General features: G+C 43.7%; 1 protein-coding gene across 4 annotated transcripts in view; it reads right to left on the bottom strand.

The window, feature by feature from the left end:
• SGK3 (serum/glucocorticoid regulated kinase family member 3) overlaps positions 1-25,168 on the bottom strand; it is a 55,431-nt gene extending 30,263 nt beyond the window's left edge. The window contains exons 1-2 of one of the 4 annotated variants that reach the window (XM_085221214.1): positions 3,652-4,258; positions 2,525-2,656 (exon numbers count right to left, since the gene is read on the bottom strand). The gene's annotated coding sequence lies outside the window, so the exon portion shown is untranslated. Of the gene's footprint in view, positions 1-2,524; positions 3,358-3,651; positions 4,259-24,919 lie in introns of those variants that run through there. The other 3 variants (XM_085221216.1, XM_010708999.3, XM_010708997.3) reach the window with 3 other exon arrangements.
• Positions 25,169-26,462: the final 1,294 nt, after the last annotated feature.

The following is a 26,462-nucleotide window of genomic DNA, read 5'->3' as shown; positions in this document are numbered from 1 at the left end:
ACACTAACCAAAACATTCTGTCCAATCCCTGTCTTATCTTCAAACTCTTTTAAATCAGCCATTGGTATGAAGGAAAGAAAGGCTGCTCACTGTTTACACACCCATCACCTACCTTGCTTGTTAAAAATCCTCAGTAGCAGCAGCATGAAGAGCAAACCACTACTCCACGGCCACTTGGGCAAAGTCCAATTCTACCTGCTATTCTTTTCTACAAGTAGAAAGAAGCAGTGAGCTGAAAACTGAACCAAGGGAATGAAAGCAGTAACTTTTTTCTTCAGTCTACTATTTCCCACCTCCCTACTGCAGTAAAGAACATCCCTTCTCTCTAGCCCACCTCCCAAAATAAGCTCCAGTAAGTTAACAGACATACCTTACACATACAAATACATATCTACATTTACACTTATAAATATGCAGCGTATAATAGATACATAAAATACATACTCTACATAGAAAATAGGATCTATATGCATTCCTCTTCATTACATAACAGAATGCAGATTCTTTGCTGTGGTAAGCAATACCTGAGTAATAAAATGGGCCTAAGCACAACTGCCACCAATAAAAGATGGCTTCTAATCTGCACGTGGGTATATACTAATTTAATCTTTAGCCTGTGTCTACAGTTTGCAAAAAGGTCACAGCGTCTCAGATGGTGACTGACTTACAGCAGGAGCAGACCAAGCAAGACCCAAGCTTGCATTACATATGCTACCTGCACATTTTTGGCATGCTTCCTCGGCTTTCCTACACACCAGGTCCAATTACAGCTAAAGGCAGATGCCTAAGGACAGCACAGACAAGAAGGTGCAGCAGCAGCAGCACAAGCTGCTTCCCAGAAGTCTGGCACACACCGATACCAGCCGCTTGCAACTTGTTCGGTTCTACATAAGAGGGCAGTCAGGCTTCAGTAAACACACAGCAAATAATCCCAGCCTCATGTTGCCCCTTCCACAGCAGATTAAGCTGGAGAAACCCAAATTTCAGTTCCAGATGTACTGCCCTCTGGTTTTTTTTTTCTACATGACCTTGAACAGAAGTCCCCAGCTGTTCCCATTTCACTACACAGATAGATCCGGATTCACCTCTGTTTAAGATTTATGTTGTTAGTGTGCATTCAGCACAGAGAAAGTTACTGGAATTTACATACTAAAATTGGCAAAACATCCACACAACAGAGTGTATCAGGATTTACAGAATAATGAAGGATGCAAACCCGAGCCACAGTTCTGAGCAGAGCTCACAACTGCCCAGAACCACGCGGCTGTGGGATGGGGAAAAGGCAACAGTTTAAGCAGCGGAATATTGAAAGACATCGGAGAAAGAGCTTTTAGCACTACCTAAATTACACAGCCAGTTCACCACCATTGATTCCTCATGCTGTGAGCGCAACTATCCCTATGGCATTTTGCAAGAACAGTTTACACACTCCTACAAGTAAACACACACACTGACCTCCTACGTTCTGGAACCACACAGAGTGTTAAGGTGTTCTAACTGTGTGAATGCACAGACACACAGCACACTGGTTTATGCATGTATAACAGAGCTCGGTGCAGTAACGTCAGATGTGGTGAGGCTGTAATTTACAATCAAAGGGGGAAATTAAGGTTGGAAAACAATTTTAAGGCAATTCATCATCACCCCATAACCATAGGGGATGCTTCAGCCTTGAAGTGTCACGGTGGTAAAACAACACTGCTTGTGAAGTTCAACATGCGTACTTCTGACCCAAACAACCACCTCTAAATGTCTTCAGAGGAATAAAGGGGTCTGCTCCCTACCTTTGAGTTACTGGAAATGCCACGCACAGAGCCTGCCCTGACAACATTAACAGGGAACTTTCCAAAATGCTTTCCAAAAGCTCGAAACATTTTTTCCTGAGCTCTCAAGTGTCTTTGGGAAAGCACTCCTCCTCACACACCTCCCCTCTTCGTAATTAAATTGGTATCGCAGTCATTAGAGACATCGATGTGCAGGTTTGCACTTAAAAAAAAAAAAAAACTTACATCTGAACTATATTTAGACCTCTAGACTGAAAAACCACAAGAGCAGCTATAGGGACACCTTGTTCTTTTAATGTATTAAAAGAATGAGGGAATAAAATACCAGCAGTCTTACGGAGTCAGCCTCATCTCTGAGCGAGGCTGTGAGCACACTGTGCCCGCGCACGAACGGCGTTACACAGCAGCAGCCCTGCGATACTCACAGGATCCCTCAGGGCCCATTAGCGGGACAGAAGCAGAGCAGCTCAGTATTTCTAAGAGCTGCTGCAGAAGACACGTTCACATCAGTACGAAGACAAACAGGCGAGCTGTCAGAACGGCCGCAGCCTTCGCACGTTACCGTAACTAGCCTGCTAGCAATCGCAGCCCTCGCGGGTACGCGGAGCCCCCGACCCGGTGCCACCTTACGCATAGCAGCGCCCGGCTCCAACTCCGCTCCCCGCAGCGCCACGGAATCACAACCGCCCGGCCCGGGAGCAGGGAGCCCTCCGTCCCCCAGAACGCCGCCAGCTGCTCACCTTCCCGGACTCGTCCTCAGCCCCGGAGGCACTGCGGCTCTCGGTTGGCTCTCCAGGCAGCGTTTCGCTTTCCTCCGCTTCACGCCCGCTTTAGGAATGCCGCCGGCGAACACACAGTCGCACACGAGCGCGCTTTCGGTTCCAACGGCGGAAAAAAAAAAAATGTATATATATATATCTCTCTGACAGAAACGAAGCGGAGGAGGTACGGCTCCACCTGGGACGGGCGGCTACCGCAGCCTCCGCCTCAGCGCAGCGCCGAGCGCCGAGCCCCGATCCCCGCGCCCGGCCCCCGCAGCCCTCACGTGCGCCGGCCGCGAGCAGGAGAGCACGGCGCGCCCCGCTCCCGGCCGCGGGCAGCGCGGGAGGGACCGCCCGGCGGCGGATAGAAGCGGGCCGCCCCCTGCCCGCCCACGGCCGCTCCCCTCCGCCCCCGCGGCGCCGGGACACGGCCCGGGCGGGGCTGCCGCCGGCCAGCGCGGCCCCCAGCCCCTCGGGACAGGCCTGGCCTTAGCTGGAGGCGGGCTGCGGGGAAGCGCTGCTGTAGCCTGCGGAACTGGAGGGTAGGTTGCAGCGCTTCGGCTACAACGTCGGACTCGGTGAGCTTTTCCAGAGCGGATTGTGGCCGTAAGGAAGTTAATAAAAATACACGTTCCAGAAAAAATCTGTTTCAGTGGCAGCATTGCTTCCACTTTGTTGAACAGGCCTATGTGTTCAGGGCTGCCAGGAGTCTGCAGGGACACCTGTGCACGTGGAGCTGCTACACGTGCAGCCTCTAACCATGAAGGGTCATCAGTTGTTCAACACACACAAGCTGTAGTCTCTAAATGTGCAGTCACCGCTCACACAAAGCTGAAAAGGCAAGCTTCCAACACAAATTATAATACCAAGTTTGAAGTAACAAGTACGATGTTTTATCCTCTTCCATGTAAATACCTGAAGTGATTCCATGGATTTCAAAATTATTCTTTGCTTTTCGACTGCTGTGTGAAGAGTTAGCAAGTGGGAATGCACAGCACTGCACCCGGGTACCCCAGCGCCCAGCAGTCGTCCTCCTCAGCAAACTGCTCTAATGGTGCCTGGTGGAAAAGCCCTGCGTTCTGCAAGCATGTCTTCACAGCACTCACATGTAGGCCTGACGAGACACGACGAAGCTCCTTGACGCAGTCACAGGTATCGACATGTCCCTGGCAAATCCCAAGCGAGGAGATCCGGTTTCCGAGCAGTCCTGCTGCGAGACTTTCTACACAATCACACCGTCACATGCTGACAGTCGTCCAAGAGCTCTCTGCACACCAACCAGCAAAGCAGCCTGGCACAGTTTGAAATACGTCAGCGTTCCGGTCAGTGTTGTGACTGCGCGCACACAGGCTGTAAGTCAACCGGATCGCAGCCTGCCATTTTAGCAGAGTCCTCCCAGGAAGGCGTGAGGAATTCTCCCTTCTTAGCCTGCCCTTATCCAGTTTGGGAATTTCATAGTGTGGGGAAGGCACTGCTAGATCTGGACATTCTGCATGGTGGCAACAGCCTTCTGTTGAGGTATCTGTCTTGCACTCATGGAGAATTTTTAAGGAAACTGTGCTGGTACGTCTTGTTCTCATCCAGAAGAGAAGGCTTTGAACTTCAGTCAGTACGAGTAACTCGCTGGCAAATAATTTAATCAGTTAATCTGTATGCAGGAGTTACTTTCAAGTCATTTAGCAGTGCCCATCTCCCATCCAGTTGATAGGTTTTGGTTAATCATTCACTCATCAGCAGGGCCAGAGGATGGAGCCATACTGATTTACAGTAGAGGGCCTCAGGGCAGGAGAGCAGAGGACCCTGGCCCAGGGGTAGTTTAACTCTGCGCACCTGACCACACAGTCTGTGCCCTAAAGCTCCGAATGAAGAGATAAATTTGTCCTTCCTCGCAGCTGAAAACTCTCTGAAGACTGGTCTGTCATCTGTTTAATCTTATGTATGTATCTATGGTTCCTCTCACTATGGAGCTGGCCTCAGCCTAAGTAATTACAGAGCAGCAGTGTGGTACGTATCCCTAAATTGCAGTTTGCCAGAATTAATTCCATAGCAAATATAGCTATATATTGCATCACATCACACAAAACACTGCTAAGATCCTGAAATTTAAAGTAACCCTAATTTATAGATTTCTTTGATGAGCTTTTAAAGTTTAGTACTTTAATGACAATTTGTTTTGGGATAGCTGGTGGCACAAAACCACAGAACTAAACTTGCCTTTAAGTGAAATTACAAGTCAGCACTCATTCTGATGTTTTTATCCACGGGATCTCCCCAACATTCCCCATTTACGTTTCCCTGGCAAGCAAGGTACACAATGAATCTAGCCTCCACCAACTGCTTTGCAGTACCTGGCTTCAGAGGAATGTTACGAACCTATGAGCCGTGCTTCTTTCAAACTATATAAGGTTTGTTGAAGAATGCCAGTGACTGGGTGGTGGGAGAGGAGGAAAAAAAAAGGAAAGAGAAAGAAGGGAACTGTTTCAATCCCCTTGGACTTCTCCAAGCCCAGTACAAACAGGTAGCACTATAATATGAACTATTAATTATAAAGTAAAAGCTGTTTTTAAAATGTGCCTAAGCTGGCAGGAAAATCTGTGTTACTTACCAAAGATCGGAAGTCTAATTTTACCAAAGGTCTAAAATAGACAATATAAATAAAAACACTGTAAGACAAAGACAAACAGGAATGCAGAAAAAAATGTTTAAACATAGCCACAACCTTTGTTAATAAGCACTGTTATATATGTATATGCTGCGGTTCTTAGATAAATATTCAAATATTTACACAAGTAGCACAGTCACGGGAGAAGTGTAGCTCAATATTTTTTATTACTGTTGAAACATTGTGGGTCAATTGACTAACACCTTGAAATAACCATCTCACTATCAGCTTCAAACTTTCTCACACCCAGTTTGCTGTCTTATGCCTTTTGCTCACTGATAACACAAACTCCTTGCCCCCTAGAAAAGGCAATTAATGGTCAGGTTTGGACACTAAGTTGACCTAATGTCTGAGATCAAACTTTTCTGTGATGCTATCTTGCATACCAACAGCTCCAGCTAAACCAAATTCACGTCTACATAAAGCCCATCAAAAGGCACAAATGCAACACTGCCATCAAGTCATCTTTTAAGTCATTTCTGTTAGACTTTAGCCTATAAAGCCCCAAATTTAGACATCCCTCAGGAAACAATTGTTGCCCATTGTACCTAACTGCATTTGCCAAATGATTTTAATGCAAGAATCCTAGTCTAGAGTTCTGGTCTAATACCAGATCTAGAGTTTGGTGGCCCTGCCTGGGCAGGAGGGTTGGAACTTGATCGTTGGGGTCCCTTCCAACCCAAGCCATTAAAACAAAAACAAACAAACAAACAAAAAACATCAACTCCTCCCCCCCAAAACAACAACAACAAAAAACCCACCTCAAGCTACCTCCAGTTACACAGGATTCTGACTGTCACGAAGACCCCATAAAACACATGAAAACAGACAAATACCTGCCCTTTTCCATCATTCTGTGCTCAGTGCTTCTCAGTTACACTCACCCTGCTTCCCAGCCTCTGGTTCGGAATCACCTGATTAATCCATATCCATCCTCACTGCTTGCTTAGGGACTGGACTTCTAAGAGGTTTGGGACTAGGCCGGTTGGCACCAGGCACGCAGTGCTGCAAAACATGACACCCAAGACTCACCTACTGGAGAAACAATCTTCTGGGAGACTCCCTAGGTACAGAAGATCACCAGAAAACATAGGCTGTCGAGGATAAAATCAAATAAGAAAAGTCCCTTAGTGGGAAAGTGATTTCACTGAAAGCCTGAGAGTTAAGACTATGGAAAAGAAGACTGACCTACACTCCACAGTGCATGTGCAAGCAAGAGTGTCACCAAGTAACTGTTCTTTACTGAAGTCGGTTTTGTAACACTTAATGGATGTACGCATATTAATAGCTTTCATTTAACTCATTTTCATAGTTGCGTGCCTGTGCTTATTAGAGGAGACTGAATAGTAATTCAGTTTTACTTAAGCTCTGTAGGAGAAATGTTTTTTTCCTACTTTTTTTTTTTCCCCATATTCTCAATCATCCACAAAATGTCTTCAGATTACAGAGATAGTCTTTCAATTTGGAGGAATTGAATGGATACGTAAGAGACTGATTTGTAGTAATATGCCTCAGCCTCTGCTCCCAGAGAAACCAACTCACCAACCAAAACTAACACAAACCACCTCAGTGAAAACCACTGGAAGAGTCAGTATTACTTCAAAAAGCTAAAAACTTGCAAGAAAAGGAAACTTCCCAGTCCTGAGTGACATACACAGTGAGCTGACATGGTTTTCCAGAGCTCCAGACAAAAAGATGATCCTGCGTTACAAGAAGAGTGTTGTGGGGCACTCAGGCTGGTGGAGATCCAAACCAGAAGGGAACCACGCTTAGCATAACAAACACTGCTAAACAAGGCAACGGATAACTGCAGAAAAACAGTACTAAATTGCGTCATTTCACAAACATCACAGAGTAGGCATAACGTGGACCAAAGGAATGATGACAGCAGCACTAGATCAAAGACATTATTCACAGAAGCTTAAAAAGAAAGAAAAGGATTAAATCAAGTGACGCATACAATAGAAATGAATGCTGGTACACAAGTACACAAGCAAGCACGGTGCCAAAAGCAGCAGTGTCACTAATAAAGAAAAACAAGTGTGGCTGAGTGATAACAAAAGTGAGTTAGGAGAACGTGTATGCCAAGGATGCTGTTGCCTAACTTGGCAAAGGAAACTGCCTGCCAGTGCTCTTCAGAGTAATTACGTTTTTTGTTAAAAATATGTGAAGCTCTCATTCTCTTCAGGCAGTGCCTTTACACCCCAAGATGACACTGCCAACAGCCCACTGTTTCTGTGAGCATTGCAGAAAACAGCATCTGCTCTCAGTCACGTGCAAAGGTCCTGTAACAAAGAGCTCAGTGGCACCTTCAGTGCCTTGACATTCACATTTATCAATGATGCAGTGCATATATAGCATGTCTTGTCCTTCCTAGAAGCAACAGCATCACTTTGAATGTTCAGTGGATCTCTGTGGGACTTTTAAACATCTGTAGTCTGGATTGAATGGCCACTCTTACTTGTATGCTCCAAAATCAATGCAAACAGCTCACAGGTGATACCTGTCCTGGTATCACCTCTAGTAAGGGGAGAGGAAACATCTCTGGAGAAAAATTGGACATGTGGCACTTTTTACATCTTTCATCTTAGTCCAAACATCGCTCTCATTCCTCACAAAGCAAAAGAGACTTGACCTAAGGGTGTCTCCCTTCCCCCACCAAAAGCCAGTTTTGAGTTTCAGATCTTACTGAACTTCAAGGAATTTTAATTCCCTGAAAGGTAGTGATATTCAGAGCTTCATACAAGCCAGAGTACGTGGCTGTTCCTTGTACACTTCAAGTTCAGTTACATTCCATATAGTCCTTCAAAACGAGAGGGAATCTGTTTCAGCCAACAGCTATGAGCTTAGCAGCTATCACCACACTGTGGGGAAATACTGGTTGCAGAAAATGCAACACAGTGGGCTGAATAGTGGGGGAGGAAATCTGCAAGATTCATTCCACTAGGAAAGTCAGATACCTCATGAGCCTGATACCAGCCTATAATCTGCACCATACCATAATCAGCTTCACATTTTATCCAAACAAACTATTATTAGAGAGCATAGATACATGCAAATCAAGTTACTGTCACAAGCATTAAACAGGATTTTAAAGGATGGAAAATAAAATGAAAATATGGGGACAAATAAGGCCGTAAGTTATCCTTTTTATCCTTTTATACAAGAGTTCTAGTTTTTTATATTCTGTTACATGACCAAAATTCTGAATATACTTTTATAAACCTACTTAGGAAAATTCATTCTTTTTCTACAACACAGCGTTATAACTAACAGACCTCAGGACAGTTTGATATAGGCGAGCAGTTTGGGGCAGAAACTGCATAAATGTATGGTGGGATTTCAAGATACACAACACTTATCGGGCAGTGCAGTACCATATCTGCCCTTAAAATACAAGCATTCATTTTCCTCTCCTTGCGCTCTACAGAGAGCTCCTCAAACGTAACCAGAATGTATCATTATTGCAGCATCAGTCACTTTGGACTACTTTTTCAGTTAAGGCAAGCTAAACAATGTATTCTGTTACAACACAAACAATTCTGATGATTAGTTTCTAAATTTACTTGCAACACAGAGCACTTCAAGTGAGCAGTGCCGCGCACGAAGCTGCCTGACAACACTTGCTTCAGACTCAAAGCCCCCTGTGCACACCCTGCTCACATACTCACCCTGCTCACCCTTCACCAGCAGACTCAACCCAGACAGAGCCCTGCTAGCCCCAGTGCATGGACATATACCACTATCAAACTACACTCACTGGTATCAAAATAGCCCTCTGGGATCAGATCTCTTTTGCAACCCTCACTCACTGAAGTGAGCAGTGCAGTACAGGCACCCAAACAAGATCTCTACTGGCAAGTTCAGCTATCAGGAGGAGGATAACAGCATCAATACCGAACTCCAGATAGAGACATGGATTACTTAGGTTGGAAAAGACCCTTAACATCACCATGCCCAACCACAGATAGCCTAATTTACTTCAGCCTTCCGTTATCTTAGAGATGCACATTGTCAGTACTGTCTTGAGGCATTTACTTACATGGAAGTTTTGCACAGGTTTTACATAGGTTCCATGCGTATGATGAAAAGAAGTGCACTGGACCTGACTTTAAGTCCTATAGAGTTCTACAAAAACAAAACCAAGCAAAAAAACCTATCAACCACATATAACAAAACACCAAAGATAACAGGTTGCTTTACAGATACATGCAAATTAAGTTCTTAATGTGTCAAATATACAGCTTGCAGCATGCGCTAGCAAGATCTGGGGCAGGCTTCAATAGATATGCATACATCACATCATCACATCAATTACTGTGCTGTTAAATGCTTTGAAGCTGAAGTTATCCAATATACCTCTTGAAGTATCAGCCCTAGTTGCTAAAAAAAACCTCCTCCCAACTCACAGTACAATAAGACCTGCATTCGTTCTTAACATAGACTCTTTGGTGTTCAGCTTATAGAAACAGTTTCATAAAACAGGTCAGCTAGCTGAGTATGCCCAAGATCTGAGCAGTATGTGCAGGAAGGTATGCTACAGCTAAGCTAAGTATAATAAAAAAAGCTCTCAAAGTAGTAATTTTGTATGGATGTTTCTTAATTCAGCCTCCTGAATCCCAGCTACAGCACGTTCAACTAGAATTGCAAATACAGGCTTGGGTGAACAAACACGCTTTGGTAAACAAATGCTTTGGCACACAATGTTATGTAGGTGGGATCTATCCAGAATGTCAAGAATTCTTCCCCAAATCATAGAGATGAGCAAGAACACAACCACTATATTTGCCTTTTCAAGCTATTTACTGGTTGTTCATCTGTCCAAGTATTCTATTCAAATGAAATTAAAAAAGGGTGGGTGGATTTGGTTTTTTTTTTTTTTTTCCTATTTGCTTTTCCACCCTCTTCACCACAGTCAGTATCTTCATTAGTTGGCAAGAGATGGGGAAAGTTCACTGTGAGTCTCCATTCTCCAGCTGCTCTCAGTTCCTGCTGTATTAAGCCTTAAGAAATAAGCACAGAGACAGGAGGGTTCAGAAGCTTTACCCTGATGGGAGGAAGGAAGGAGCACTGGTCTTCTCATTTGACAGCTGTTTTCCTATTTTCATTTGCTCACAGCCTTCTTTCAAAATAGCAGCACTTTAAAGGCAACCTAAGATTTACAGAATAGATCAGATTTGGATTTACTATTCTATTAATATCTCCAACAAATTGTTTAGGTCAAAAGATGCATGCATTTTGCTATAGCACTGATCCATGCTAATTCCAGAGTAGAAAACTGATAGCAACAATTTAAAAGCCCCTCTACCAAATCTGGAAGCTGCATCTCCATCCAAAAAGGAGAGAGATCAAAGGAAAATTTTGCAGAAGTTTATTATTTTCTGTCCCTACTTTGTTTACATGTTTATCTAGCCATTTCCTCATGTTTGCCTGATGCCCAGCCTATGACCCATCCACAGAGAATATATATTTCCACCTACTAACTACAGAGTCTGGTGTTTGTTTGTTTGTTTGTTTGTTTGTTTGTTCTCCAAGCACTGCCTTCTTCAGTCCTCAGAGTTTTGGGTCAATGCTTTATGTGTTTACATGAGTCTGAACATTAAGTGATAGATTTATATGGAGATGCAGATGTCCTGTCCTCTTATACCAGGTATAAACCAATACAATATAAGATGATGTCTAAGAAAAAACTACTGCAGAGGATAAATTATCAACTATTGGAATCTACTTACACAATATATCTTTCTTTTCTTAAGAAATCACATGGCAATCTAGCAGAACCAGTTAAATATATTTTGCACATCCTGAGAAAAACTAGACCTGAATACGAAACACAACTAAAAGTTATGTAAATCCCCCCTAATCTCGATGTTAACTCAAGACCACTATTTCATAATGAAGTTTTTAAAGGGCAAATGTCAGCATTTAATCTTTCAGGTCAGCAGTTTTTTGATGGTATTATGGTGTTTCAACTCTTTGAAAGGGCAGATAACTCCAGGACGAGGGGAAATGGTTTTAAGTTGAGGGAGGGAAGATTTAGGTTGGATGTCAGGGGGAAGTTCTTTACAGAGAGAGTGGTGAGGTGCTGGAACAGGCTGCCCAGAGAGGTTGTGGATGCCCCGTCCCTGGAGGTGTTTAAGGCCAGATTGGATGGGGCCCTGGGCAGCCTGGTCTGGTATTAAATTGGTGGCCCTGCCTGTGGCAGGGGGGCTGGAGATTCATGATCCTTGAGGTCCCTTCCAACCCTGGCCATTCTGTGATTCTGTGGGTGGTAAAGAACAAAGGGAACAAGGAAAGGTATGGTAGGTTACTGCATGGAACATGAATACTAAGTAGAAGAATTTTACCTGCTGACACTTTCCTACAGCTATTTTAAAGGGACAATAAGAAGTAAATTACCTCAAATGCATTGTGTTTTCCTGCAGTCATCATTCAAAATAGTCAGACATTTTGTAGGAAGGTGTTCCTGCATACAAATCTAAACAACTCCGTTTTCCTTCTGTAAGACATGAGAACACGTCCTGCTCCAAATACAACGTTCTCCAACAGCGCTGCACAAATTAAAGTAATTTTTGTAGACGACAGAACAATTTAAAGCTTGCGTAAGAACACAAAAGAACAAAATGCCAAACTTTTGTAATTACCTGGCAATCTTACTTTGTGTCAACCTGATTCATTACATGTTTTCATAAATCTTCCAATTAACCACAGGAACAATTTTGTTCTAGAAGCAAGATAAATAATTTTTAAAAGCCATGAGAACTAAAGATGTTGTACATCTCATGAACTGAAGCATTCAGTAAATGCTACTGCATTTAGAGTAAAATACGGGAATTGTTCATCATCTGCACAATGCTCAACTGCCAAAAATCAATCTCTGTTGGGATCAAATGGCAGTGTTGGTGGGGATGGCTAAACTGGAATATATACCAAGCAAAGCTAACAGGAGTGGTGTTAGAGAAGGGTGCTAATGACTCTCACTCTTGATTTAACTGATGAAAATTTAATTTCAGTTTGAAGTAGGTACCATGTCAGTGCTCAAACATCTCTCTGTCACACACTAGCTTCACTTCCACTCAAGTTTGGGATGAGTCACTAGCAGATTACTACACCAAATTGCTTCTGATTCAAATGTACCTTTCATTTATATAAAGTGCACCAAACAGCAGCCCTTCAAAATACCTACTTCAGAAATACTGTCTCCTCGTTCACCCTTACATATCCCTCCACTTGAATCAGTTGAAATACACTTGAATAACCCATGAAACCATGATGCAATTTCCTTCTTAAAGCTTTCTTGTTCCCAGTCTGCCATGGGCCCCTTACCACACCTCCTCCTAGCCACATGCTCTGTATTACCTTTTGGGAAGAAAAACAGATTTCCACTGAAATTAAGTGCAGGTAATCATGGATATTTCCATCTCTTCACCCATCTGCATCCACTACTGATGCTATTGATTTGGATGTGTCTTTAAAGTCATAAAACACAGCACTGTCAGTTTTTCACTTTTAGAAGAATAATGTCTAATTTTGAGAAGAGAAATGCTTTAGGGAAAAAAACAACTAATTCTTTAAAAGTCAGAGCAAGCAAGATGGCTATTTGTACTGCTGATTCCTGGCTCCTGTGTTTCTACATATGTAACTGCTCAATAAAGCTTTTAAAGTTTTAAAATCTTGTTTATGTGAAGGATGTCCCAAATCACATAAGCTGGAATAGTTTAGCACTTTTATTGGATCATGGAGTGGTAGCAGAATTTCTATCAACTAACAACTAGAAGCTGAGGGAGACAAAAAGAGAACACACGGAGCATTAAGCTAATACCAAGGGAAAAGAAATATTGGACATTTCACAGAAATACAGACTTGAAAGCATTAACATGATGATCGTGGTAGACAGGTACAAGTTAGACCTGTGTGGATGCTAGAATTTTTGGAGTATGAAAACATGGAGATGTGAAAATTAGTTATTGAATTTACATGGGATTATATTTTCATTTTCTTGTGTGTGTAGGAAAGATGAGAGCACAGCCCGGGGCTTCCTGTCAGGGGGGAGCAGACATGGAAACATGCAGAGCTCCCATTCCTTTACTATATAAATCTCCATGTGTTTTTCACTGTTTTGTTTTTCAGAGAAAAAAAAAAAAGTGGACATACATGCACGCATATACCAGGCTGGGTCTGGATTTACTAAGAGAACAAGAAGTTATTTCAGAGAATACTTGTTGGTATCTTCCGAACAAATAAACCACAGGATTTGTATTTACATTGTAGAAGAAAGTTTTCAAATTCTGCTACATAATCTGCCCAGACCTGAAAAGTCAAGCAGTCAATTTATTGAAGAGCCTTAAAAAGAAAAGACATCTGATGCTGGTTTGTGGTTAGTTCCGTAGCACGCTGGCATAGAATATACCACAAATTTGCAAGGAAGTCAGAATATAGAATAAAATCCCAGATATTGGCTATGGAGAGTAAATAATAAATCCAGCTCTGGATCCTGATAAATAGACTAAGCAGCATTTTCTTTGCCTGTAGAACCATTTTGTTGGCCAAGTCTGTTCAGATTCCAAAGAACAATAAAATTAAGAGCTACTACAATGGAAACCATGGGAATAGCATTTAAAAAGTACCTGCAACACACACTAAAAGATTCAGCCAAAGCACATGAGAAGGTTTTCCAGTAGAACGAGGAAAAGACCTTGTGTCTTTCTAATCCCATGAGATCTTAGTCATTATGCCACAGCGGAGTAAGATTATTTGCTAAAGGCTGCCTTTTTATTGAGCTAGGAAAAGAAAATCCCAACCGGTCCATTTCAAACAAAGAACTGCATGTCCTACTTTCTTCTGAAAGCACCCCAGCCCTAGCATTGATAACTCACTTGTGTACCAGCAGAACGGTCAGTTCACATACAGATTCTGGTGAGACCACTCGCTCACCAGCACCAGCGATACTGCAGCTCCTTATGAGTGTTCAGAGGTGTGCATCAGTATGCTCAGGGGACTCGTTTGCTAAACTTTCAAATCTCCAATTGGGTGCACGATGTGAAGGGGTGCAAAAAATATCCAAATCTCTGTCTTATTTGGCTGGAGGTGTTAATAGAAGTGGATCCCTCTTACTGCAGCTGTAATTTGTCTTGTCTCACCAGCGAGGAAGAAATGCCAGAGTACAGTTCTTTAGGAAAGAGATCGCCTTTATTATCTCATACAACATATCAGCATAATGTGGGTGTCATGCAGCGGCTGTCCATGACAAAGACAACCAAACAAATTTATCCCTACGAATTTTATTCACACCCTTTTAATCATGCTCAATGGACTGCCTAAGAACCCCTTAAATTTTCAAAATCTCTTCATTCCATGTTCTTAGGAATCAGGTCAGATGCATGCCCTTATGCTAGTGCTTCAATTCAAAGGAAAGGCTGCCTGGATTGACTCCCCCTAGTGGGGTGGGAATACTTACGCTGGCCTTCTTCACTCACTGGCTCTCCAGAAAGTCAGCAGTAAGCTCCTACTATCACTGCTCTCACTGAGGGTGGACGATTCAAGCATTTTGTCTCCTTCTGGATGCAGTACTGCATTCCCTTCTGAAAACAGCAGTGGAAAGCACTTAAACTCCTAAGCCATTCAAGTCATAGAACTGTTGACTCCAATGATGTGGTTTCGTTAAAAATTCTGCCTACCATTCTTGGAAAAAGCAGTAGACCTAAATCTTGTGCCTAAATCCACGGTTCGAGGAGCTTAGATGCAGCATCCCTGCTTGCTGGGACAATCAGTGTGCAGAAGGCAATCTGATCCTACCACGGATGGGTGTGGATTGCTGGCTAGAGTTGTGGACACAGTAACAGTCCTTCTGAAAGCACACACACTCTTTCCATTTTCGAAGTGATGTTTCCCTCTTCAGCAAATCCACGGCTATTGAAGAATAGTGATGGACAGCATGGGACTACAGCCTGCAAGGTCTGAAGCACTGCAGGAACCAGCTGCTTATGTAAGTAGGGCTATTCAGTTTGAACAGTGACGTGCCTTTTTTAAAGGGTCTGGCAGCACCAGCTACCTTGGATATCAAATTGAGCAATAAACATTTAACAAGCTGAAAACAGAACAGAAAAGGCCACAGAGGGAACCTAATAACACGTGATTATATTTGTGTGGTATCAGGAACAAAGGCCTTGGAATTGGTGTGAAGCTCTCTCGTGCTTTAGACTGAGGCGTCTTTATTTCAAAATTTGCCATTTTTTAAATAAAAAAAATGCAGGAAATACAGAAAGCAGCAGATCTATAGATTTGCTTCTAGGCAAATGGAGATCAACCAGTTCAGAAGATAAACTGACTAAAAGTCATGAAATGGAAGGCAAGGGAGGGAGCTCATAAATATAATGAAGACAAACTTAGTTTGTTAACTAAGTTGTCTAAGTTAACACACTTAGAGTATATCTCGCAAAAGGAATTATCAAAAGAGAGAAAAAAGCAGCAGTTTCCTCAAGGGAACAATAGAACAGGACAATCTGACCTTGTGCCCTATAAAAACAAACAAAAGAAGTTGTAGTAAGAGAGTTCTTTGTCTAGGTCTTGTGTTTGGGGATCTCTGAGGAGCTCAGGGCAGGCGCAGGATGTGGAAACCTGGTCAAATTGCTAGCAGTAAGTGTTAAATTTGCATGAGCACATAACTACAAAAAAATCAGCACAGTTATGACAAAGTTATAATGCAAATTGAAAAGAAAAAAAAAGTAGCAATAAATAATCCTTATTGTCCATATATTTTTACCTTAAGAATAAGAGAAACCTTGCGGCCCTGCATCTCAAAGGAGTGTGTGCACATATATGTGTACAGTGGAGAAAACAAACAAGTAAACAAAACAACAACAAACAGGTAAGAATATTAGGGAAATTAGAGATTCACAAATTGGCTGGCCTAATGAATTTCCTTCTAGGATGTAGCTCGGTCACAGGTCACTCATGAAGGGTAAGTAATGTAATATATCAAAAAAGTGGAAAAGGGCAAACATATCACCCATCTTTGTTAGAATGAAATTACAGGACCAATAAGTCAGTTTAATGTCAAATTCCCAGGAGAAAAAAAAATATCCAGAACAAATGAATTAGCAGCACCTTAAGCTTAACGAGCAGCCAAAAGAGATTTTCTAAATCACGCTGATAACTGCCTTTGACAGGCCTTCCAGATAGGTAGAAGAGAAAGCACAGATGTCACATCTTTCCTTTGAATAAGGTTGCAAAACTGCCTTGAGGTATCTTAACAATCAAACTACAGATGCAGGGAGAATTAATCATTTAGGATGTGAGAAACAAAGGTTAAATATACAAATGTCAGGATACAGAAGTAATTTGGAAGGACAGAGGAAAATGTCACATACAAGATACTTCCCTCAGGCAGGAAACACCAAATACAAGATGAGAAGCAATTCAGCTGTAGGCCACAGTGGATCACAGGAGACAAACACCAAGTTGTTCTAAGAAAGGCAAAGATTATTACAAGATAGCAAAAAAAGTGTTGGGAGTGCAATGACAGAACGTTATCGGCTGAACTTAAAAATATCTTTCTACCTACCTATCTCTGTTCCTATCTGAATACCTAGGAGAGCTGTGGACCCACCAGAAAGGGTCTAGGGAACAGCAATGAGAATGCAAAGCAGTCTAAAAATAGGAGCTAGGGCTGCAGTGGGATTCTAGACAAGCTGGTTGTAAGGACAGGGGAAAACCACACAAGGGATGGCTGCTATTTTAGAATACTGCTACAAGAAGGGAATAGTCTCTTCCTCAGTCAAGCATGGATAGGACCAGTCCTGATGAGTTTAAAATGAGCACAGTAAAGGTTCAGGTTAGACGCTGGAGGAGGGGAGGCAAGAATATTACAAACAAAACCAGAAAACCAAATCTATCACAACAAGCAAGCAAGGAAGGGTAGCGAGGCACTGCAAGAGATTCCACAAGACCTTTAAAAACAGCTGAGACAAACACTTAATACAAGACAGTTTTATTCCTTCGGGGCACAGACAGTTTAGATGGTCTCTTAGGACTTCAAAAGTACAGCTGGAAGCAATGTTCTATGAACCATGGAGGTTTGCCCTATGCCAAACTGTGAGTACTGGGACCAGCAGCAGCATCTACACGGCACAGAGAGCAAAGCAGGACAGATCAACTATTGCATTCCAGAACAGCACCACTTGTCTCAGCCACCAGGTAGGTGTAAGTTCCCTGCAGCAACACGCATGCCAGAGGGACACCATCCTCAACTCAGGCACCAGGCACTGATTGGAGACTGCATATTGACCACTGACACCTAATGTGACATACGCATGTCTTCGGTAGGTGTGCGTACAAACTGCGGCAAACAATCACAGAGCTGCTTTCCTTCCCCACCCTCCCCAAAAATAAATGAAGCCCTATGGCTTGGGGCTTTCTGACTTGTATAAAATCCCACGAATAAAGCAAAAAAGCAAAAGGCAAAGCAGCCAATCTCTTCCAGCTCCCAAGTCATAAAGCAGTCCCCATGACAAATCATGTTCCAGTTTCTAATTACCGGTTCCTAATTTCTTGTTAACATGATGCAACCTTTTTTTTTTTTTTCCCCCTAAGGGTAAAACTGTGCATATGCCTGAGAGCGTGCAACTGCCATTAAAAAGCAGCTCTATATTCAGAGGCATAAGGCCAGCCTCTGTGCCTTACGAGGCAGTCCCTCTGTAGCAAAGGGGCTGCCAGTGCGCCTGTGGAAATATTCAGCATGTACAGATTCCTTATCAAAGACTGGTTGGTTTCCTAACGTCTGCCCTTCACATACAGGCATGACTGCCTGTATAATTATCATAACTTTGACTGAGTGGTTGACGATAATATTTCTTTCAGGTCATTTCAAGTGATGCCCCTACATAAAATATCAAACTGATTTTTGCACGTGTTGACAAGTTCACTCTCTCATTTCTGAGTAAAACCCTGCAAGTGCTATGCCATTCCTTCTTCCACCTCTATTTTAGTTCTTCAGAAACAAACACACATGAAACACGGGAAAAAAACGACCTCAATGTCAACAATTAAAATGTTTATACAGAAATTCTAGATACTTTTGAATATTTGACAGAAGCTACAGAATTCTGGTTTTATTCCCAGATAATTAAACAGGAAGAAGGGCTCAGGGCATCAGACATGAGAGTATCTTAAGCAAGGATCCCAGCCAGCACATGTTGCAGAGCTACATTTGCAAGACAGGCATAAATTACACATTCTGGTGAAGTACTCCACAAGTGCAGCATTTTAAGGCTGTTCATGAGTTTCTAATAGCCTCTGTCAATTCACATAAAATGTGTTTAAACACTCAGATGCCATAACCAAAACCAAGTGGATCATAAATCTGAAGGTCTTCTGAATTGGTGAGGCTAAGTCAAGCTTCTACTTTATATTTACATTGCCTTGGATGTGTAAATTAAAATCCAGGCAGCAAAACTTACTTTTAATTGGTGTGGGTGGTAGATGAGCTCGCTCCTTTTCAGTCTGCCTTCTGGTTTTAATTGGATAGAAAACTATTGTAAATATTTTCTTCTTTCACACTGCTCCTTCCCAAGCTTTTCTGTAAACAAGTGAGGTATTGTTTAGCTGCTGTACACTACATCCCACACACCTCAAACCAAAACAGAGAAAAAGTACACATTCAAATTGCTACAGACCACTTGGATTCTAAGGGTTTTTTTAAAGCACATCACAGAACGACTTGCATACCTCCACATAAACTGGTTAGTGCAAGATATAATATCTTTTTACCTTTGCTTTTCATTATCAGCTTAAGAAGAGAAGAGCAGACTTGGAAACTTCAGCAAATGAACCTAGAAAGATTCACTTAGCAGCCTCTAAGTCTGGTCAACAGCTCTGTGCTGTTCAAGGCACAAGTACAAGTGCATCACTGTTCTCTCATTTAAATGTAGAATAATTCTAGGATTCATGGCAATGCCAGCTTAAACTTAGCTCTAAAGAAACCCTTTGTTTTCAAATAAATCAGTGCCTCGTTTTAGATAATTCTATAAAGAATCCTATTCATCCACCAAATAACATATTACCTAACATGAAAAGAGCACCAAGAAGGCCATCGATCTCCAAAAAATTCTGAGGAAAAGTGAAGTAAAAGCAATCTATTTAGTGCATGTCTTTGGAGTTACATATAATATGTGTGTGTACACATGCACAAGATATAAAATATCATCAGAAATAGCACCATTTGTTCTCAGTACAAACACTTTATACTAAGAGGTTTGAACAATTTATGAGCACATCAGACATGCTCTCCTGACAGAGCCATGTAATTGCTCATTTTCTCTGTCACTGATCCAAGTATCACATGATTTTTCAAGGGATGCTACTAAGGGCCAGCTTTGTGGTCTCCTTGTAGAGAAACCCCATATGTTTCCAATAAGGGCTCTGAACACAGAAGGATAGAAAAGAGTTGTTAGATCCAGTGATTCCAAGGCAAACAGAAAACATTTAAAATATAATCAAGGCACACCACTACTACTGTGAGGCAAGGAAGCACAGGTCCTTGCTGTGCTTCTCTTCAGGCACTTGATGGCCTGGGTGTTTTTGCCTGGTAGCTCTTATTTCTGAACTGCTCTAAAATTTCTCCATTTAGAAGCTTTCAGTACCTTTCCGAACATCTAAACTTACTGCATCTTCCTTTTGCAAGGTATGGTTAAAGCCCATCTAAAAGCCATTTCTTTAAAATTACCTCCGATCCCTATTCCATATTCCTTCAAATTTTAAAGCAAAACACATAAACTGGAGATTCCAGAGCACTTAAGTCAAGTATTTATTTTCTGAATGCTCAGTCCTTTATTTACTGAACTTAGTACAAAACATATTTAAGGGCATGACAGTGATCCCAGTTCATAAATACCTAACACTAAGATGCCACTAAAAAAGTCTCAACTATGACTATCATGGTCTAAATACACAGTTCTTCTCTTACACTACTGCAGACTCTGTACATCAGCATTTAAACACGTATGTGCAACATTCCTGCACTTAAGCAGAAACTACACAGGGAATGGAAGATCAAGGATGGTCAATGGCTGCAGCGCTTGCCCTAGGGGGTTTAGCCTCAGACTTCATGGGGACCCAACGGCAGTCTCTGTTGCAGAATGTTACCAAGAAGTCAGGCTTTTTGCTGTGGAGTCTGTCTCTGGAGGCTTTCAAAATCCAGCCAGAGAGCCCTGAGCAAGCTTGCCTGAACTCGGCGCTGACTCTGTTTTCACTAGGTAGTTGCACTTGACACATCCCAGGGTTCCTTCTGACCCAAGTAACTGCTTGATCTAACGCGTTCAGCCCTAAGCAGCACTTCCCCTTCAGCACATCTTCCTGCTGGAATTCAGAAATGTCACTCTAGTACAACAGCATCACAGAACAACAAAGCTCACAAATCTCCCAAACACAGCTTCTCATTAAAATTATCATTTCAGCAAACGTTAACGATGCCAAGCTATGAAAGGTAGCTTCTTGAAAATAAGAACTGTGCCCATCTGGTGTCATGTTCTAACAGAAAACAGAAAAGGTACAATACCTAAAATGCTGGCACACAGTTTGCTTAGATTTAGATAACAGATTTTGCATCTTACATGATATAAATAAACACTTGGAAGTGACTTCAATTCTACAGTAGATCAGTGCTGAGATATGAGGTGTAACAGTCATATTTGCAAGGACACTACAAATCCATTCGGATGTACCTACAATATTACCAACACTGAATCCAGAATCAGAGGCAAAGCATTCCTTTGTCTGAAGCCTGTTACAAAATTATTTCGCATTTAAAAACACAGTGAAGCAGTTTTGCATCCTTGGTTTTTCACTACAATAAACAAGAGATGGAGAAGTACCACTGAAGGAGAAATGATCCTAAGAACCAGAAGAGCATGCAGCAGTAAAGCAGCTGGCAGTGCTTGTTTCTCAGCTGAGATTTCCCTCCTTTTAAGCAGCACATTATAGAGTGTCAGAAGCTGATATCCCTCTGATTTACTTTTCTCCAAGAGAAATATAACAGATTATAAAGTTACACAACTCTTTCAGTGGCAATATTTTGCTACAGGATCTGGCAAGGCAGTTAGCACTAGCAGGTTGCCAGTCATCCTCACTGTTTCAAATGAGACTGCCAACATGGTGTCTCTTTGAATAAAGGAGCTTTGAAATAAATGTAGACACCAACCTTTCTTGTGCACACCTCCCCCAACAGCCAGGTGCTTTCCTTCTCTAAAGCAAAGAAATACAGTGCTAGCAAAACAAAGCATCTGAAGTATCACAGAATGAGGAATTTACCCCTCCTTGTCAGATGACAAGAAGGATCTGGTAGTGCTTGTTGACAGCCAGCAGAACATAAGCCAGAAGTGCAGCGAGGTGGCCAAGAAGGCCAATGGCATCTTGGCTTGTACCAGAAATAGCACAGCCTGCAGGAGCAAGGAAGTGATCATCCCTCTGTACTCAACATTGGTGAGGCCACACTTTGAGTATTGTGTTCAGTTTTGAGTCCCTCACTACAAGAAAGACGTTGAGGCTCTGGAGTGCATTCAGAGAAGGACAACGAACCTGTGGGGGGTCTGGAGCACACGTCTGAGGTTGTGGCAAGGTGGGGGTCAACCTCTCCTCCCACATAATGGCAAAATGATGAAAGGGAATGGCCTTAAGTTGCACCAGGGGAGGTTCAGGTTAGATATCAGGAAAAATGTTTTCTCTATAAAAGTGGTGAGGCATTGGCACAGGCTGCCCAGAGGTGTTGGAGTCACTATCCCTGGAGGTGATCAAGGGACATGTAGATGTGGTAGATGTGGCACTGAGGGATGTGGTTAGTGGCATGGTGGGGATGGGTTGATAGTTGGACTAGATGATCTTAGAGGTCTTTTCCAACCTTAATGATTCTATGGTTTTTGCCTTAAAGACTGAAGTGAAAAGACCGTGTGAAGATATAACCTTACATCTTTGTGTTTCTCCCTTTGCTAAAGACTGCAGAAGATGACTTTCAACACAGTTACAGGTCAGGTTGTAGCCACCCCAATCTGTGGATGAGGTCAGTATGACAGGACTAAATACCTGCCTAAGAGGTGACAGACTAGCACTCATCCTACAAAGCTACACCACGGGCAGCATACCAAACGCTGGGTTCCTGCTGGTTCTCTCCTCTTCAGGCTGTGGCAGCTTGTAGCAACTGTGGAGGTGGGGGAGATGTGGGTTTGAACCTCGTGGGCACAGGGAGCAGGACCCCAGGTTCTGACTAGCAGAACACTCTTCCCTCCAGCCACCTATGGAAAGGCCATGTTTAAAAAAAAAAAACAAAACACAAAACAACACCTAAACAACACCTAAACAACTGATCCTATCAGTGTGTTTACAGCACACTTCCTAGGTGTCCCAGTTTCTTATCTCCTCAGAGCTTTGATGCTCAACCACAGCAGCTCCAGATAAAGCAATTAAGAACTTCCTGCTCAAGAAGGAAGATGCACTACACCTCGGACACTTTCGGAGCTGGGCAGACACTGTTATGCAGCTTGGAAGACTTTGTTTGAGATAGAGCGTGTTTGAGAAACTGGAGTGCAAGGGCAAACTCGGTGAAGATGTTTTAAAGCAGTGTTCTCCAAGTCCTTCAGTTCTACTTTGGAAAGCATGTTTGCTTCACAGGTTATGTTAGCAGATGGATACTGCTTAAGCTCGAACAAAATGAAACTTCAATATAAACATGTGAAGTGCTAACTTCAAATAAAAACAACATATTGCTTTACTACAGCTCAGTCTGCAGAAGCACGTAGATTACTTATGCTGTTATCTAGATCTTTGGTCTATAGAAAGAAAAATCATAGCAGTTTAAGTCCTTAGTGGCTTATGAGTGTCCAAAAATGAAGTCACAAAGTCAGCCAACAGTGACTTTGCACTTGGGAGGTGCCCTCTGCCTAAAAATAATATTTTTTAAAACTAGACAGCCAAAAATAAATATTAACTTACAGCTAAAAATATGTGTAATCTGATCTTGCTTTACATGCAGAAATGCTGGGCATCCCTGTATGAATCGTCTCGTACCCACGGGACAAAAATGCCCTACTGCTTGCATGTAAGTGCTGAAACTGAAACCTTGTGGAAAATGATCTGGGATATAGGTAGGGCAACCCCAGAAAGTGCTGCTGTATGGATGTGGCTGGAGGATCAGAGCTCGTTAGAAGCTTATCCTCTGTAGATAGGATGAAAAATAAGATTTGACATGCACTCTTACACAGTCATGATTAACCTGAGCCTGCAATTAGCATGCATGACATTATGAAATGACAGACTATTTCCATCATAAATCTCAGATCCTAAAGAGAAAAGAGTTGCCACACACCTATTTTAATTTGCCAATACCTGTGACATTCTATTTAATATACTTTATTTTTAGAATTCAGTATATTCTGTGGAAACTTCTTGTTGCTGGGTCAAGTCAGCTTTGGAGGCTGGCAGCCAATCCAGCTGCTTAGATTGAAAGAATTCTGAATATTAAGAACCAGCAATCACTATTTTAAATGCACACCATTACAGCAGAATTATCCACCTACTCATGGATTGAATTGAAATAACTCCAAAAATGAACAGACGAGAACCTTTACTGGGAATTTTAAAGTAAAGCTTTAACTACTAGCTGCCTGCAGTGTGTTATTTCATATGCAGATCGCAGCAGAACGGGCCAGAAACCACCCAACTCGCATCCCTCGTGGCTCCTCTGCTCCATGAGATGTGAGCATCCAGCCCGAGAGGCTTCTCAGAAAGCTGTCCATCGACATCCAAATGCGGGTGGGCAATAACGAAAAGCACCAATTCCTATCTGCTGCTGATCGCTGAAGTAAGAACAAATCCAGCACTTTACAAGCCCTGCACTAATCTGGGTATGCTGTATGTACTACAGTCCTGACAGTTCTTATTCTCTTCAGTCTCAGAATGGTTTGGGTTGGAAGGGACCTCAAAGCACACCCATCCCAACCCCTGCCGTGGGCAAGGCTGCCACCCAGCAGCTCAGTGTTCAGGGCCCCATCCAGCCTGGCCGTGAGTGCCTCCAGGGATGGGGCACCACAACTTCACTGGGCAGCTGTGCCAGCGCCTCACTCCTAAAGGAATGGTTAATCCTCTTTTAAGATAGCAGTACTGATTTTAACAGATAAATATGAAAGACACTTAAACAGAAGGACTGTCAGCACCTACTTTGAGTGCCCAATCCACACTGAAACGCTATTTCGGCACTCAGAGCACACACTGAAGAGCGGAACACGCAGCCAGGTAACTGGGTTTGGCCGCCTCCGCCTCCTCCCCAAATCCTCCCTCACCTCCATACTGCAATCACTCCCGCGGGGTTAAAGCAGTAGAGCTGCAGGCCGCGGTGTCAGCCGTGACCGCGACCAGCAGACACGGAACCCCCTGCCGAGCCCGGCCAGCGCGGGAGGGCACAATGCGGAGCACGGCGCAGAACGTGCAGGAACACCGCCCGCTGCAGGCAGCGCTGTTGGGGCAGCGCGCTGCCTCCCGCCCGCCAATATCAGCTCCTCGCTTCGAGGCTCGGCTCGCTTCCTCTCCGCTGACCTCGCAAGAGCCGCGCAGGCAGTAGCGCAGATCTCCCGTACCCCCGGGCTGCACCAAACGCCCGCGCCGAAGGGAGGACGAGCGGCGGATCTCTCCGCGCCGCCGGCCGTGCTCCTCACCCGGCCCGCACCTACCTCCGCCCGCTCGGCTCGCTCCTTCCCGCCTCGACGCGCCGCCGGCGGAGCGGCCCCACGGCCACGCGCGGCCGCCCCCGTTCGGGGCGGGCGGTGCCGCTGCCGCCCCGCCACGCCGCGGGGTCAGACCGGGACGCGCGGCCCAGCGGCCCCTGGCGGCCGCGGGCTGAGGGAGCGGAGGGGCGGCCCACCCCGCAGGCGCCGCCCGGAAGAGCCGCGGCCTCAGAAGGCGTCGGCAGGTGGACGGTGCCCTTCGGTGGTCTTTGAGAGCCCTTCCAACGCAAACCGTTCTGCAGTTACACCGAGCCCGAATGGCCCGGCCTGCTGCTCTCAGCAGGAAGCGTTTGAAGTATCTCCTCCACACCCTCCTGGCAACGTTTTGTTTTTTTATTTTCTTCGCTAGTCACTCTGTGCTCATTTCTCACGGCAGGATGTGGTAAGCTTAGAGCTACCTGTTTGCCTGAAGCAACGCCGGTTGCTTCTACTCAGGGTGCCGTTTTCTGTGCTTCCTGCCACGCTTTCCTCCCCGCACATTTCCACAGGATGCCCCTCCAGAACGTCCCGGCCTGCCCGGGCAGCTGCAGGTAGCTGTGCCAAGATGTGGCAGTGAGCTCCAGGCATTCGCTGCGAGGGGGCTGGAAGAAAACAGAGGCTGTAGTTTGTGAAAACTGGGCAGAGAGCCGTCTGATGCTCTGCTGTGGTTAATCTGATGTTATAGCTATGTAGGTCACTCCAAAAGTAATGCCTTCTATTTATTTCCATCGAAATGACAATAGATATAGAATCACAGAATCTCAGGGGTTGGAAGGGACTTCAGGAGATCATTGAGTCCAACCCCCCCCGTGCTAAACCAAACACCCTACAATGGGTCGTACAGGTAGGCGTCCAGAGGGGATACAAAGAGCACTACAACACTATTTGATAGAGCAAATTCTCAGCTACAATGAAGGAGAGCCTGCACGTTGTGCTCATAAAAATTTCCAGAGGTGACGCACTGTCACTGTCACCACTGCTGAAACACCACCCACTGCCTCACTGTGCTCACATTCACTCTTTGGTCTCCATAAACATTCAGTGGGTCAATGGGTGCCATTTTTTCTGCACAGAAGAATTCAGTCTGACCCTTTGCTTCATATGCACTTCTATGTCAGATATCGTTTTGTCACACTACCCCTCTGCTGCCATCAGTCACATGGCAGCAACATGTAATGGAGTATCTGTGGGAAAGTTCAACCCTCCTACCATACCACCAACATCCGCCTCTGATTTGTTGGCCAATATCATAAAATAGCACTCACTACTTTTGGAGCAACCCTCATATCTTACAATAACCATCACCTTACAGTACATTCTGGAAAGTCTCTTCCTTCCCCTCTAGGGAAGGTGAGCAAAGGAATAAGGCAAAAATGTGCAGCCAAATGACACACATTTGATGAAACAGCAGAACCAAGGAGCCAAGCTGGTATGATTTCATGCAAGCTTCCTTTTGCTCTCTTAGTTTAAGAATTTTTCTGACATGTTTTTTAGGAATGCTGCTTTAGCC

This window comes from Meleagris gallopavo, chromosome 3, assembly GCF_905368555.1.
Source record: "Meleagris gallopavo chromosome 3, MGAL_WU_HG_1.1, whole genome shotgun sequence".
NCBI classification, from domain to species: Eukaryota; Metazoa; Chordata; class Aves; order Galliformes; family Phasianidae; genus Meleagris; species Meleagris gallopavo.
The sequence above is the reverse complement of the archived record's forward strand: the minus strand, read 5'-3'. Positions and strand labels throughout refer to the sequence as shown.